At 38.1% G+C, this 12,782-nt stretch overlaps 1 long non-coding RNA gene across 1 annotated transcript in view; it reads left to right on the top strand.

Annotated features, from left to right (window-relative positions):
• LOC138153745 (uncharacterized) overlaps positions 1–12,177 on the top strand; it is a 129,893-nt gene extending 117,716 nt beyond the window's left edge. Inside the window, exons 3-4 of the long non-coding RNA XR_011166440.1 lie at positions 6,374–6,484; positions 11,365–12,177. This is a non-coding gene — a long non-coding RNA (uncharacterized lncRNA). The remainder of the gene's footprint in view (positions 1–6,373; positions 6,485–11,364) is intronic.
• Positions 12,178–12,782: the final 605 nt, after the last annotated feature.

The following is a 12,782-nucleotide window of genomic DNA, read 5'->3' as shown; positions in this document are numbered from 1 at the left end:
TCCCTCACCAGTGGACAGTATCCACTCTCTGTCTGCAGGACAGTCTCAGGGCTTCTTAGCGAACAGCCAGGTTCCAGGACTTCTTCAACAAAAGGACTGTCTTTCACCAGTGGACAAATCTGGCAAAACAACATCAAAACAGACAGAAAAAGTACCAGCAAAACAGCCATGTCTCCTCAGTCCTTGGCAGCTCAGGGGGCAGGTCTCAAAAGTCCAGGGCAATTCAAAGCGGCCACCAGCAATTCTCTTAGTCTCTCTCTCTCTCCAGGAGGTGCTGCTTCCAAAAAGATCTTCCGCCTCTCTCTTGTGCCTCTCCAAATCTACATCACCAGCTCCTCCCAGTTCAGGACTTTCTTTTCACATCAACAAGCCCATCCCACAGGTTGGATTAACAAACTCTGGGTTTTAACACAATCAATTTGAAAACCAAGCCAATACAGGGGAATCTTTAATTGCCATTACTATCACAGGAACATAATGAGGTGGATGATGAAGCTGCAACCAAGTGCAGCAAGTGGCAAACACAATGACTAGCATTTTGAACTCTTTCTAAAAGGAAGCTATGGGTCCAGACAGAGAGGCAGAAGCTGCTGAGAGTACTGATGAACTGTGAGTAGGGAAAGGTAAAGCAATCTCCATAACTGGAGGAATTTGGGTGGGGTGTGTGGCTGCAGGAGATGTGTTCACAATAGTAATGCTAAAAAAGAGAGTTAGAGAAGTTCACAGAAGCCTTTTTAAAAATGCATAGCAGAGAACAGAAGGAAGTACAAAAGGAAGCACATACAAACCAGATATGCGATTTTGAAAATCATGTGTTGAAATCATTACATAGCTTTTTTAAAGCAAGAAATATGGAATGGAAATCCATTTGTGTTCTGTTGTTCTTTGGAAATAAGTACCTTACCCTTTTAAATTCAGAATAATGATTTTTAAATGTCTTCATTACCTCCAAAATATATCTCCAATCCATTTGCTTTATGAAGCTTCATCATTACAGGAAGTATGCTGAGAAAACAGTAACCAAGAAATACTAAAATTAAGGATGGAAGGACCATTAAAGATAATTGAGTTGAATCCTATCACTTTACAAATGAGGAAACTGAGGCCCAGAGAGGTTAAGTGATTTGACAAGGTCAGCCAGATCATAAGTAAATAATTTAGGATTAGAATTCCATTGATTCATCTTTTCCCCCTCCACTGTGTGACCCTGCTTTCCTCAAATCTGGGTTCAAGTTCCAACCGTGCTCCTTAACAGTTTTTCAAACTTAGATGTTTTAGTGAACCTGTCTGAGAATGAGGCTCCTATCTGTAAAATGGGAATAATAAAGCTTATACTAACTGCCTCACCAAATAGACAGTATCAATTAAGATAAGGGTTATAAAGTCTGCTTGTAGTCCTAAAGTGATACAGTCACTGTTAGCAATTATTATTAGAGATTTGTTCCTTTGAATGAAGGACTCCTTTGTCTGGAAGGGACCTTGAAGTATAACCAATTCAATCCTTAACCCATATATTTCTTTTCACAACATTCCAATGGATGATCAACTAGCTTCTGTTTGAACAAGTTAGGTGAGAGGGAATTTTTAACCTTAAAAGGCAATTTATTCTGTATTTCTATATTTCCAGCAGTAAGAATTTTCTTTACCATATTTATCTGAAATCTGCCTCCCTGCAGTTTCCACCCATTGGTGCTGTTTAAGCCCTTGGTGGTGGTAGTGGTGGTAGAGGCCAGGCAAAATATACTAAATCTTTAACACCTTATTAAGAGACAGTGCAGTATAAAAATATAGAAATGGACCTGGAGTTAAGGGGATCAGGGTTCAAAGGCCCCTAAAACACCTACTACATGTGTAACTTGCCCCTCAGCCTCAATTTCCTCATCTGTTTAAAAAAAAAGAAGTTGATAATATGAGTACTACCCTCCTCAGAGATGGGAAAGAAGTACTCTTTAAGAGTTAAGTCACTATTTAACCTTTCTGGGATTCAGTTTTCTCTATAGTAAATAAGGAAACAGGATTAAGTGAATTCTAAGTTCCCTTCTAGTTTTAAATTCTCTGAATATTATGAGCTTGGTAATGTAATTATTTTTAACATTGTATCATAAAATTAGATCTGGAAGGTACTTAAAAAGATATCCAGTCCAACCTGCCCATTAGTGGAGGAAATGGAGGCCCTAAGAGGTGAGGGAAATTTAACTTGCCTAAGATCATATAAACAACAAATGATGGGAATATTGTGGCACAGAGATGTGAAATGATTTGCCTATTTTAAACATGGGGACTATGTGAGCCATGACTTTGACCCATTTCTTTTAACTCTTAGTTCAAGATGTTGAAGTGATTATTGGATAGTGGAAAATACATGTGAAGGGGGAAAAAATGGCACAGTGAGGGAGGAGGTGTTGGGGGGGAAATCTTCACCAAACTTGAAGTTTTACAACAAGCTGATCTAACAACAAAGAAGGAAAGGAGAATGGAGAGATAGAAAATGATAGAAGTAAGGGGCAAGTTATTGGAAAGAGAAAGTGAAGAGAGAGAGAGAGAGAGGAAATAGAAACAGTAACAGACAGACAGACACACACACACACACACAAAACAAACGTACCTGCTTCAGGTATTAAGACATTGCTTTCGAGTAAGCTGCATTTTCATTCTACAAACATCCACAACAGTCCAGATGCTATCAGTATTATGAAGTTCTCCTTTGGCCTCAAGAGACAAATTCCCATTCTTTAAATGGAGCCAACCTTGCTATTACACACAATGCAATTTAACTAGAGATACTAGCCATCATTAACTACAAGTATCAGCTATCACTGATTATTTCCCTTCTACTAGTCTCTTCTCATTATCATCCCTACTTTATTTCTGGGCTTGTAGGCTTAGCAGTATGATTCTCTTGTGTTCTAACTGAAGAATCATCAAATCAGCCAAACAAATAAGCACCTTGGTATAGAAGAAATAGCAGCGAATGGACAAACAATCAGGATCCCTGCATACTACACCTTGCTTGGTGACTAGCTAGCTGTGTCATCTCTGATCTGTTCACCTTTATTAGATGATTTCTATGTGCTTTCCAGATATGATATATTATGTTTTGTTGAAAATCTGCTACATATAGAACACTATTTTCTTTCTCCCTTTAAAATAATTTGACCATGTGGTTGAAGAGTTTCATTTATCTTTCAGGGCCTCTGTTCTTGGCTACTTTAAATACTAGAGACCATACAGTTCCATTTTAACCATGGAATAATAACTGAACAAGAATTGCTTTTTGTTCCTTGATTTTCTGATATGCCAAGATGATTGAATTCAGGAGTATGCTGGAGCCAATTGGTAAAAGTTCAGTGTGAATATTTATACCTCAAAAATTGGTAAATGCTCCAAATCAGAGTTTGATTTATTGTTCTGTTGATTGCCTATATTTAAGAAAGTAATGGAACATGTTAATAATGCATATTAAATTTAAAAGTGTATTGTTTACACATTCAATGAACTGATACCACATACAAGTAAGATCATTAAAATGAAGGGCTTTGGCCATCTACCAGGGAGTTTTTCTGTGTATAGAGTATGGGAAGCATCAGGGAGATCATGGAGGCCTTCCTTTAGGACATAGTACTTGAGTCAAGCCTTCATGAATTAAGAGAATTGAACAAAATTGAGGAAAGCATTCAGGACAAGGAGGAACACCAGAATTTCAAGGGTGGATGGGGAAATGAACATGGATTGATTAATTGAATGAACTAGTAAATAAATGAAAAACTTATTATTAGGTTCTAAGCTCAGCACTATAAAGAAAAAAAGCAAAGTAGTCCCTGTTCTCAAGTAGTTCGCATTCTTATGGAGTAGACAAGATATATAAAAGGTTTCAAGCTAGATCGAAGGGCACCATGGCCCTTTGGGTGGAGTAACAAAGAAAGGGATGGTAATGCATTCTTTTTAATACCATTTCAATTAATGAAAGCATATATATTTCTTACTTTGAAACACATGACAGTCCCTAGTACTTTGGACAATAAAAGTAGTGTCAACAAAGCCTAGAATGATTCATATATCAAAAAGGGTCATAGACAGTGCCTAAGGCTTTGAAGAAGTATGAAAGGCTGACTATTGAGATAAGACTCTTTGATTTGGCAATTAAGAAATCACTGACAATATTAGAAAGAAAAGTTCATTTGAATTAAAAGACCAGAAGCCAGACAATAGAAAAGAATTGGAAGAAAAGTTAAGGCATCAGTCATAGAGGTGGCAAAAGGGAGAAAAGATGTGGGATGATAGTGGGTGGGGATGGATTAAAGCGAGGGCCTTTGGATAATGGGCTTGATATGGATATGTTTGTAGGCAGTAGGGAAGTAGCAAATAGATGAAGAAAAGCTAAAGAAAAGTGAAAAAATAGGGCTATATGGAGGGCAATCTTCTGAAGAGGGGGGTAGAATGGGATCCTGTGCATGTAGAGAGGTTTGTCTTGGCAAAGAGAAAGACCACCTCTTCATGTGAGACCCAGAAAAAAGTAGAAATAGTATCAGAAGACATATGGGCGATATGAGATGAGGAGGAGGGGGACAAAGAGCTCAAAGTGAATTTCTTTTCTGGTCTTTGTTAGTCTTGGTTACTGAGGCTATTAAGGTATATGGCACGTGAAGAGGCAGTTGCTTGGTCCCTTCTCCACAGGCTTGCTTTCTAAAACAGTAGCTGGAGGCCTAGGCTGGAAGCAGTGTGGGTAGCATAGGGAAGGGTGTGCCATTCCTACATGCCTTGTATTTACCAATCCCTGATGTATTGATGGCTAAGAACATTGACTGAAGTACAGGCATAAAACACACGCTTAACTAGGAAATGCTTCATGCTAAAATTAGATTTAAAGCACACTAAGACTTTTGGAATATGCTGCATTATTAGTACAAAAAGTATGCTTATTATTTTGTCTGATGGAGTTTAGCTAGAAATAGTCCTGGGACAAATGACTATCCTGTTATTATTCATTTTATATTTAATGTTCTGTAGACTATTACACAAGTGGATGAAATCATTGCTTCATATAGTACTTATTCCAGTAGAAGACACAATTAAGGGAGTAATAAATGGTTTGGCTAGAAAGATAAGATCCTAGGATGATAGATATGGACCTGGAGGGGATCTGAGTCCAAGCCCTTCAGTTTACAGATGAGAAAATGAGGTTGAAAGAATTTCAAAGACTTGTCCAAGCTCAAATAGCAGTTGGATAGAGACTATGAAGGGCTTTAAATGCATGGCAGAAAAGTTTGCATTTTTTTCTAGAAACTACAGTGAGAAAATAAAACTTGAACAAAAGAGTAACATGTCTTTTAGGAATATCAGTTTGTCAGCTGTATGGAGGATGAACTGGAGAAGAGAGATAATGAAAGCAGGAAAATTAATTAGGAGACCCAAGATTACAGGAGAAAGATGATATGACTTTGAATCAGGGCAATGGTTGTGCTGGTGGAAAGAAGAAAAAAAATTCAGGAGACTTAATGGAAGTAGAATTGAAGAGACTTGGCAACTAATTGGATATAGGGGTTGAGATATAGTAATAAAAAGTCAACTTAGGTGACCATAAGGAGGTCAGAATAGAGAAGTCAAGAAGAAGGGGTATGTTTTGGGAAGAGGATAATGGATTAGGTTGAATGTTGGAAGTTTCAAATTGGAGATTCCAAGAGGAAATCACTGATGTGGGACTAGAACTCAGGACAGAAATTGGGGCTGAGTATTTAGAGCTAGGTGTTGTTTGAATAAAATCTGATAAGTGTGCTGATTGAGAGAGAGACAGAAAAACAGAGACACAGAGAGACAGAGAAAGAACACAAGACTCAGAACAGAGCTTTGGAGGATATTCACAATTAGGGTTCAGGACCTAGAATTCATCTAGCAAAAGAAAGTGAGAAAGATAAGCTAGACAAGAAGAAGAAGACTTGCAAGGGTATCATGAATAGAAGACAGACTATCCAGGAGAAGGTCATCAAGAGTATGGAAAGTGGCAGAGAAATCAAGAATGAGGAATGAGAAAAGGCCAGCATTTTTAGCAATTGAAAGAGCCTTAGTAATCTTGGATGGGATATTTTCAGTTTTATGGTTAGATCTGAAGCCAAAATGGAATAGGTTTAAAAGTGAGTAAGTAGAAGGGGAGTGAAGAGTATGAATGAAGATGGGTTTTTCTCAGGATTTTGCCTTGGTCAGGAAGAGAGATCACAGGATAGCTTGAGAGCATAGTAGGGTCAAGTGAATTTTTTTAAACATGCTTATGTTATGTATGCCTCCTCAGGAGCAGAGACTGGCTTTTTGCAGTTTAATTACATAATAATTTCTCAGTAAATATTTGTTGATTTATGAAAGATATTACCATTTTTTGTAGGAATGATGATGATGCAAAGCCGAGTCAAAACACAAAAAGAACACTGGTTTTGGAGGGAACTGAGTTCTGATCCTGGCTCTGATACTTGATTTATCACCTGTATGAGCTCAGGTAATTTATTTCACTTCTCTAGACCTTATTTTCCTCATCTGTAAAATGGGAAGAATTGGACTAGGTCTTCTTTACTATCCTTTTCTGTTCTAACATTCTAAGATCCTTTCCACATTTTTTTTTCTGTCACTTCCTTTAATACCTTTAATTCCTTCATTAACTCTGCTCTAAAATGATTACTCTTAGTAATAATAATGTTAATAAAATAATAATAGCTAACATCTATATAGTGCTTTAAGGTTTGTACTGATGAGGAATCTGTGATTTGACTAGCGTCACATAGCTAGTGTCTATGGCAGGATTTGAACTCAGACCTTCCTGACTCCACTTCCAGCATGCTAACATCTATGTTTCCTACCCATCTTAGTTTGTGTTACTTCAGTTCAGTCTGGCATTCACTACTTTTTCATGAACTTTTTGATTGTCTATTTAGAGTTACGATGTTAAAGGTAGAAGGAGCATGATATCCTGTTTGTTGTTGTTGTGTTGTTGTTTAGATGCCTCAGATGTGTCTGTCTCTTTGTGACCTCATTTTGGATTTTCTTGGCAAAGACATTGGAGTGGTTTGCCATTTCCTTCTTCAGTTCACTGAGGCAAACAGGGTTAGGTGACTTCCCCAGGATCACAGAGCTAGGAAGTGACTGATGCTGAATTTGAATTCAAGAAGATGAATCTTCCTGACTCAGGGCTGAGCACTCTGTGCACTATGGCCCTTACCTACCCTCCCTAGATCTCATTTGACAGAAGTGCAAATTGAGTACCCAAAAGGATAAGTAAGTTGACATGGCAGAACTGGAAATAGAACTCATGTCTCTTGACTTAGTTTAATATCTTATTTTCATATATCACTGTAAGGTTTAAAAAATGCTTTTCTTGTTTAAAAAATAAACCTTGGATGTTATATTTTACATATTATCTTCATTTAGCAGATGAAAAAAGCAAGACTCAGCAGTGTAAAATCACAGAAATGAGCTTATACAGCCAGTTAGTGAAAGAGCTGGAATTCATACCATGACTCCCAGTGTCTATCAGGCACAGGTCTCTAATGACATTGTGCTGTTCCTCTGCCTTGTGTATTAGTCTTTTTGTCCCCCCACAGACTATAAGATCCCCACAGTTAGGGGCTGCATCTTTTCTTCTTTTTTCATCCTTTACAGTATCTAGTAACATTCTCTGCCTATATATGGTGTTCAGGGAATGGGTGCAATTAGTGGCATCAAGAAGTGTCATGGTGTGATGAAAAAAGTATTGGACTTGGAGCAGAGAATTATAGTTGGAAGAGACCTTAGATGCCATCTTTTTAACCCATTTTGAAGATGAAGCACTGAAGTCCAGAAATTTAGAGTGACCTGCCCAAATTTACAAAGGAAGTAGTAGCAGATGTAAGATTAAAGCCCATGTCCTCTGACTGCCTACAACATTATTTTCACTGTAGTAGACCCCTAGGTTCAGATCCTAGTATCCTTACTCTCCTGCTTTCCTAGGTGCCTTAGGACAATTCAGATTCTCTCTGGGCCTCCTTTTCCTCATCTATTTTATGAGAAGGTTGTACTAGATTAATCCCTCTATCTCTAAATCCTTTAAATGCAGTCTATCTCAGCTTATTCAGTGCTAGGATTGCTCAGTTAGCAGGGAATTCTGGTGCTGTGACTAAATAGTTTGCTAGTCCTTGAATGTTAATCTCTAACTCATTCCTTATAAAAACATCTATAAGTGGGACTACATTGAGAATCTGAATCCAATCTTTCCTAACCAAGAAGCACTTTCCCTCTTCCTATGGGGTAGTGGGAAGAGAACTGAGCTATGAGCCAGGAGACCTAGGTTCTGTGAACAAATGACCCTTCCCTGACTAGTGCTGGGAATTCAATAGGGTTATTATTGTATGTTCAATATGTGTGGGGTATTGTGAGGTCTAAGGGCCTTTAGATGAACATCCCCCTGTTTGGGGCTGGTCTGAGTTGTGCCTTATCAATCTGAACCTAGAGAGCTGAGTTGAGTCAGGGCTGAGACAAGCATAAAATATTCAATTGGACCCATCTGGTGAGTCTGTCACAGCTATGCAAATAGAGAACAGAGTAGACACCAACTTTGGAGAATTGAAAGGACCATGTGAGAGTTGGTTGGAGGCAGCCAGGGCAGGGTACCCACTGGGTCTTCTTTTGACATCTTCCATGGTGCAGCCAAATCTTGTGCTTCCTCAGATGGGTTCCATACTAGTTGGCTCAGAAAGCTATGAAGGCTGGATTAAGCATAAGGTTCTTATGTTCTATATTTTTTTTTTCAATTTTACCTTCTGTCCCTTAGTTGTCAGCAAAGCCCAAAACAAAACAAACAAACAAACAAACAAACAACAACCTCTTTTTGAAGTAAACTAAAAGAAAGAGGGCGTCCTTATTCAGGCTAGGCCAGGATGGGTAGCAGTAGTGGAGAGGAAGAGGTGATATCACTTGAACAGCTTTGGGAGTAAAGTTTGAGTAGACACTGGAGGGGGCAATCCCAGGTGCTCCTGAGGCTAGAATATAGCTTTGGGTAGTTTATCCTCTTCCTCCTGGGGGATCATTTCCTTACTGGTTCTTTCATTAACTGGGCAGTCTTGGATGTATTACTTCTCCTCTTTTAGCTACAGTCCCTTCATCTGTAAAACAAACGGATTGTACCAGTTTATCTCTAAGGTCCCTTCAAACTCTAATATTTCATAAACTCAGTCCCTTCCTTAGCTCTGGTTTTGTAAGCATTTTTGCAGTATATTTCCCAGTTCCAGGAGCTTCAGAAATACTGGCTGTTTTAAGTGGAGATATATCTGTCCTCACATGGGCCATTTCCACATTCCATGAAGCTGTTAATGTCCATCCTCCCACGTACAACTTTTGAGAACAGCCTGAGACAAAGTCCAGAGGGCACACTGAAGGATTCTTACAAGGAGCTTATAGCCCATCTCCCTCGGCTAATTTGCAAAAGCATTTTTTGATTTAAAACAGAAGGAAGGCAAATCCCTGGGAGAAAACTCACATTCACTAATGTGCCTCCTAGAGTGAGTTATGAGAGGGAGCCCCAGATGGATTACAGACGAAGGTTAAATTGTGAGGCACTAATTTGTAGGAAAGGTAAAGGTAGGGAAAGAGAAAAAGAAAAGACTATATACGTGTGTGTGCATATATATGCATATATATTTATATTCAAATACATCTAAATTTTGAATATTATATCTTGATATGATTTTATGCTCCACCTCTCCACCTGCATTCCCACTCTCAAATAACCCAGTGACTTAAGGCTATCCAGAATGGGTAGCCAGAAGAGCCCTGGGTTTAGTGTATGAAGACCTGAGTTCTAATCCCTATCTGCTGCTTATAACCTATGTGACCTTGTATAAGTCATTAATCCACTCTGAGTCTCAGTTTCTGCATTTCTAAAAAGAGGGGCTTGTTTTAGAGGATGTTTAAATGTCCTTTCCAATCTCAATTCCTGTGCTTCTGTCTGGTGTGGAAACAATATAAACATGGTTTCAGGAAGACCCTAGCAGAAGAATGACCAGTTTTGACTCCAGAGGTTTGGTGACGAACTAGGCTTCCCTCTCACTAGAGAGTAAAGTGAGTGTGTAATGAAGCATAGTACATTCTTCAGCATGGAAATTGACTCAGTTTTGTTTAACCACATCTCTTTGTTGTAAAAAAAAAGCGTTCTATTTTTGAGGGGGAGGTAAAATTCAATAGCTTTAAGGACTTAGATTTTCCTTTTCTCAAACTTGGATTTCTTTCTTTCTAATTTGTATCTGTTGTTTCTAGTTCTGTCCTCTGGTGCCAAGCAAAACAAATCAGATCCTTCCTCCCATGGCAATTCTTTAGGCATAATTGATTTTCCCAAGTTTTCTCCAGCCTACATGTACCCATTTCCTTTAAATAATCCTGATATGGTATGAATTTGAGGCTATCTATAATCCTGGTTGTTCTCCTGAATAAACTCCAGCTTTCCAAAAACCTTGCTAAAATGTAACCCCTAAAACTGAGCTCAGTGCTTCACATGTGACCTGAGCAGGACAGAGGATACCAAATTGATCACTTCCCCTGGCTTCCATACTATAGATCCATTGATAAATCGTAGTTGAAAGTTTTGTAGCCTAGTAAAATCTTCCAGAGTTTATTCTTTACTGACATAGCCTTCAACAATTCAGGAGCCACTTTTACTCCATGATATATCATTAAAGAAAGATCTTATTAGAAGGCATTTCAACTAGAGATTAAAGTATTTGGGGATCATTGAGTCCATGAAAGGGGACCACTGGAAGATTACTGAGCTAAAGCTTCACTAGGTTGCTATGAAAAGTTTCACTAAAATTGAACAAACAAAAACAAAATCCACTTCTTTTAAATCTCAGTTTAGAAAATTAAAAGGGAAGTCTAATTCCCCCTCCCTTTTATTTTTTTTTGCAATGTAGTAAGTATTTACTAAGCAATGACTAAAGTATCTGGCCCTATGTTTGTCAGTGAGAGAGAATGAGAATAATACCCAGATCCTGCACTAGGGAAGCATACAATTTAGTAGACAGAAAAAAAAAAAACCAGACTAAATAATCATCAACAAATATTTATTGATCAACTAATTTATAGCAAGCACTATTTTAGGCACTGGGAATATGCATACAAAGAATGAAATAATCCCTAGTAAACAAAACAGTTAAATAAGCCATACGAGACAGTGTGATTCAAGCGATAAATAGGATCATTATGTCCATCTCTCGTTTATTTGTATAACAGTAGAAATAGTTCCCCGATAACCAAAAAGAATGGTTGATCAGAGGACTGTATCATTCATGTGATATTTATTTCATAAATATTTGGATTTCTCAATTTATGAAAGAACTTATGGATTTTTTTTTCCAGATAAAGATGATGTTTCTGACTCACCATCTAACGTAGGACAACTGAGGCTCTATCATCAAATCTTTGAGTTGGGAGGGACCTTCAAGGTCATTTGTTTGAGACTGTGATGAAACATGAAGACCCTCTAAAAACTCTGATAATGAAGACAGATGTACGTCATTGAACTATCTGTACTCTCTCCTGCTTAATCATGGGACCCATAGAATGTCATTTGCCTGGTAGCTGGTATTTATGATATAGCTAGAACCATTACTCCACATAGCTGTAGTGCAAAAGATTGATATTCTGGAACCCCTGATTATTGCCTAGAGAGCTTGAGATCTTCTAGCATTGTCAGAAAGGAGGGAGAATGCTGAAGGAAAAAGAACACTGCACTAGGAATGACAAGATTTAGGAGCTAGTGGCACAGTGGATAGAGAGCCAGGTCTGGAGTCTGGAAGACTCATCTTCCTAAGTTCAAATCCAGGCTCAGATAGTTACCAGTTGCATAACTCTAGGCAAGTCACTTAACCATGCTTGCCTCAATTTCCTCAATTTCCAGAAACGAACTGGAGAAAGAAATGAAAAACTACTCCAACATCTTTGCCAAGAAAACCCCAAATGGGGTCATAAAGTGTTGGACATGACTTAAATGACTCAACAACAACCAAGCTCTATCACTCATAAATCCTGTCATCTTGGGCAAGTAACAAACTCTCTGAGACTTAGTCTCATCATCAGTCAAATGGGAATTATATAGTTTGTTGTGATGGTTGAATGTGATCGTTTATATGAAACATCATTGAAATAAAGTTCTATGAAAATGTGAGATAAGTGTTATTATTATATCGTTAGAGAGTAGTGCAGTTATTGCTCTCCCAAAATTCTAGGTAAAAAAGATATTTGGCAAGCTATTTAAAATTCAACAAAGATGGGTAAATAATTAGAAATGAGGGTAATGGGAAGCTCTGCCAAGAAAGGCTTAAAATCAGAATCCTTTTCCATGTGTGTTTAGTATCTCTATATGATTGACCCTTCATGGAAGGGGCTCCACATTTCCTTTATAAAGCTTTGGGGTTCCCCACAACACCCATAGTAGATCTCTGTAGAGGATACTCAGCAGTGTTGACTGATAGCCTTCCTAGAGGCAGGGGATGGGACCAAATGGCCTTTGTATTTTGGGCTCTGATTTTTTATGTCTAATCCACCCATATAAAATATCTCTCACCTTCATAATGAAGGACAAAATAGATCTTTCATATGAAATCAGAACTGTCTGAAGTCTCATCAAAATGTTTTATTTTTTTCTGAAGGGACTTTGAATTCCCCCTCCCCCCATCTATTTCTGCACTTCCTGGGAGCTGAAATACTAAAATTCTATATGACAGGCTGCTCTTGAGATATTTCCAACTTAGCTGGAATCAGGATTTACCAGAAAT

This window comes from Petaurus breviceps, unplaced genomic scaffold (assembly GCF_028583685.1).
Source record: "Petaurus breviceps papuanus isolate PSGF00001 unplaced genomic scaffold, PetGlider_PUasm1.0 151, whole genome shotgun sequence".
In the NCBI taxonomy this organism is placed as follows: domain Eukaryota; kingdom Metazoa; phylum Chordata; class Mammalia; order Diprotodontia; family Petauridae; genus Petaurus; species Petaurus breviceps.
This window is presented reverse-complemented; position numbering and strand designations above follow the sequence as displayed.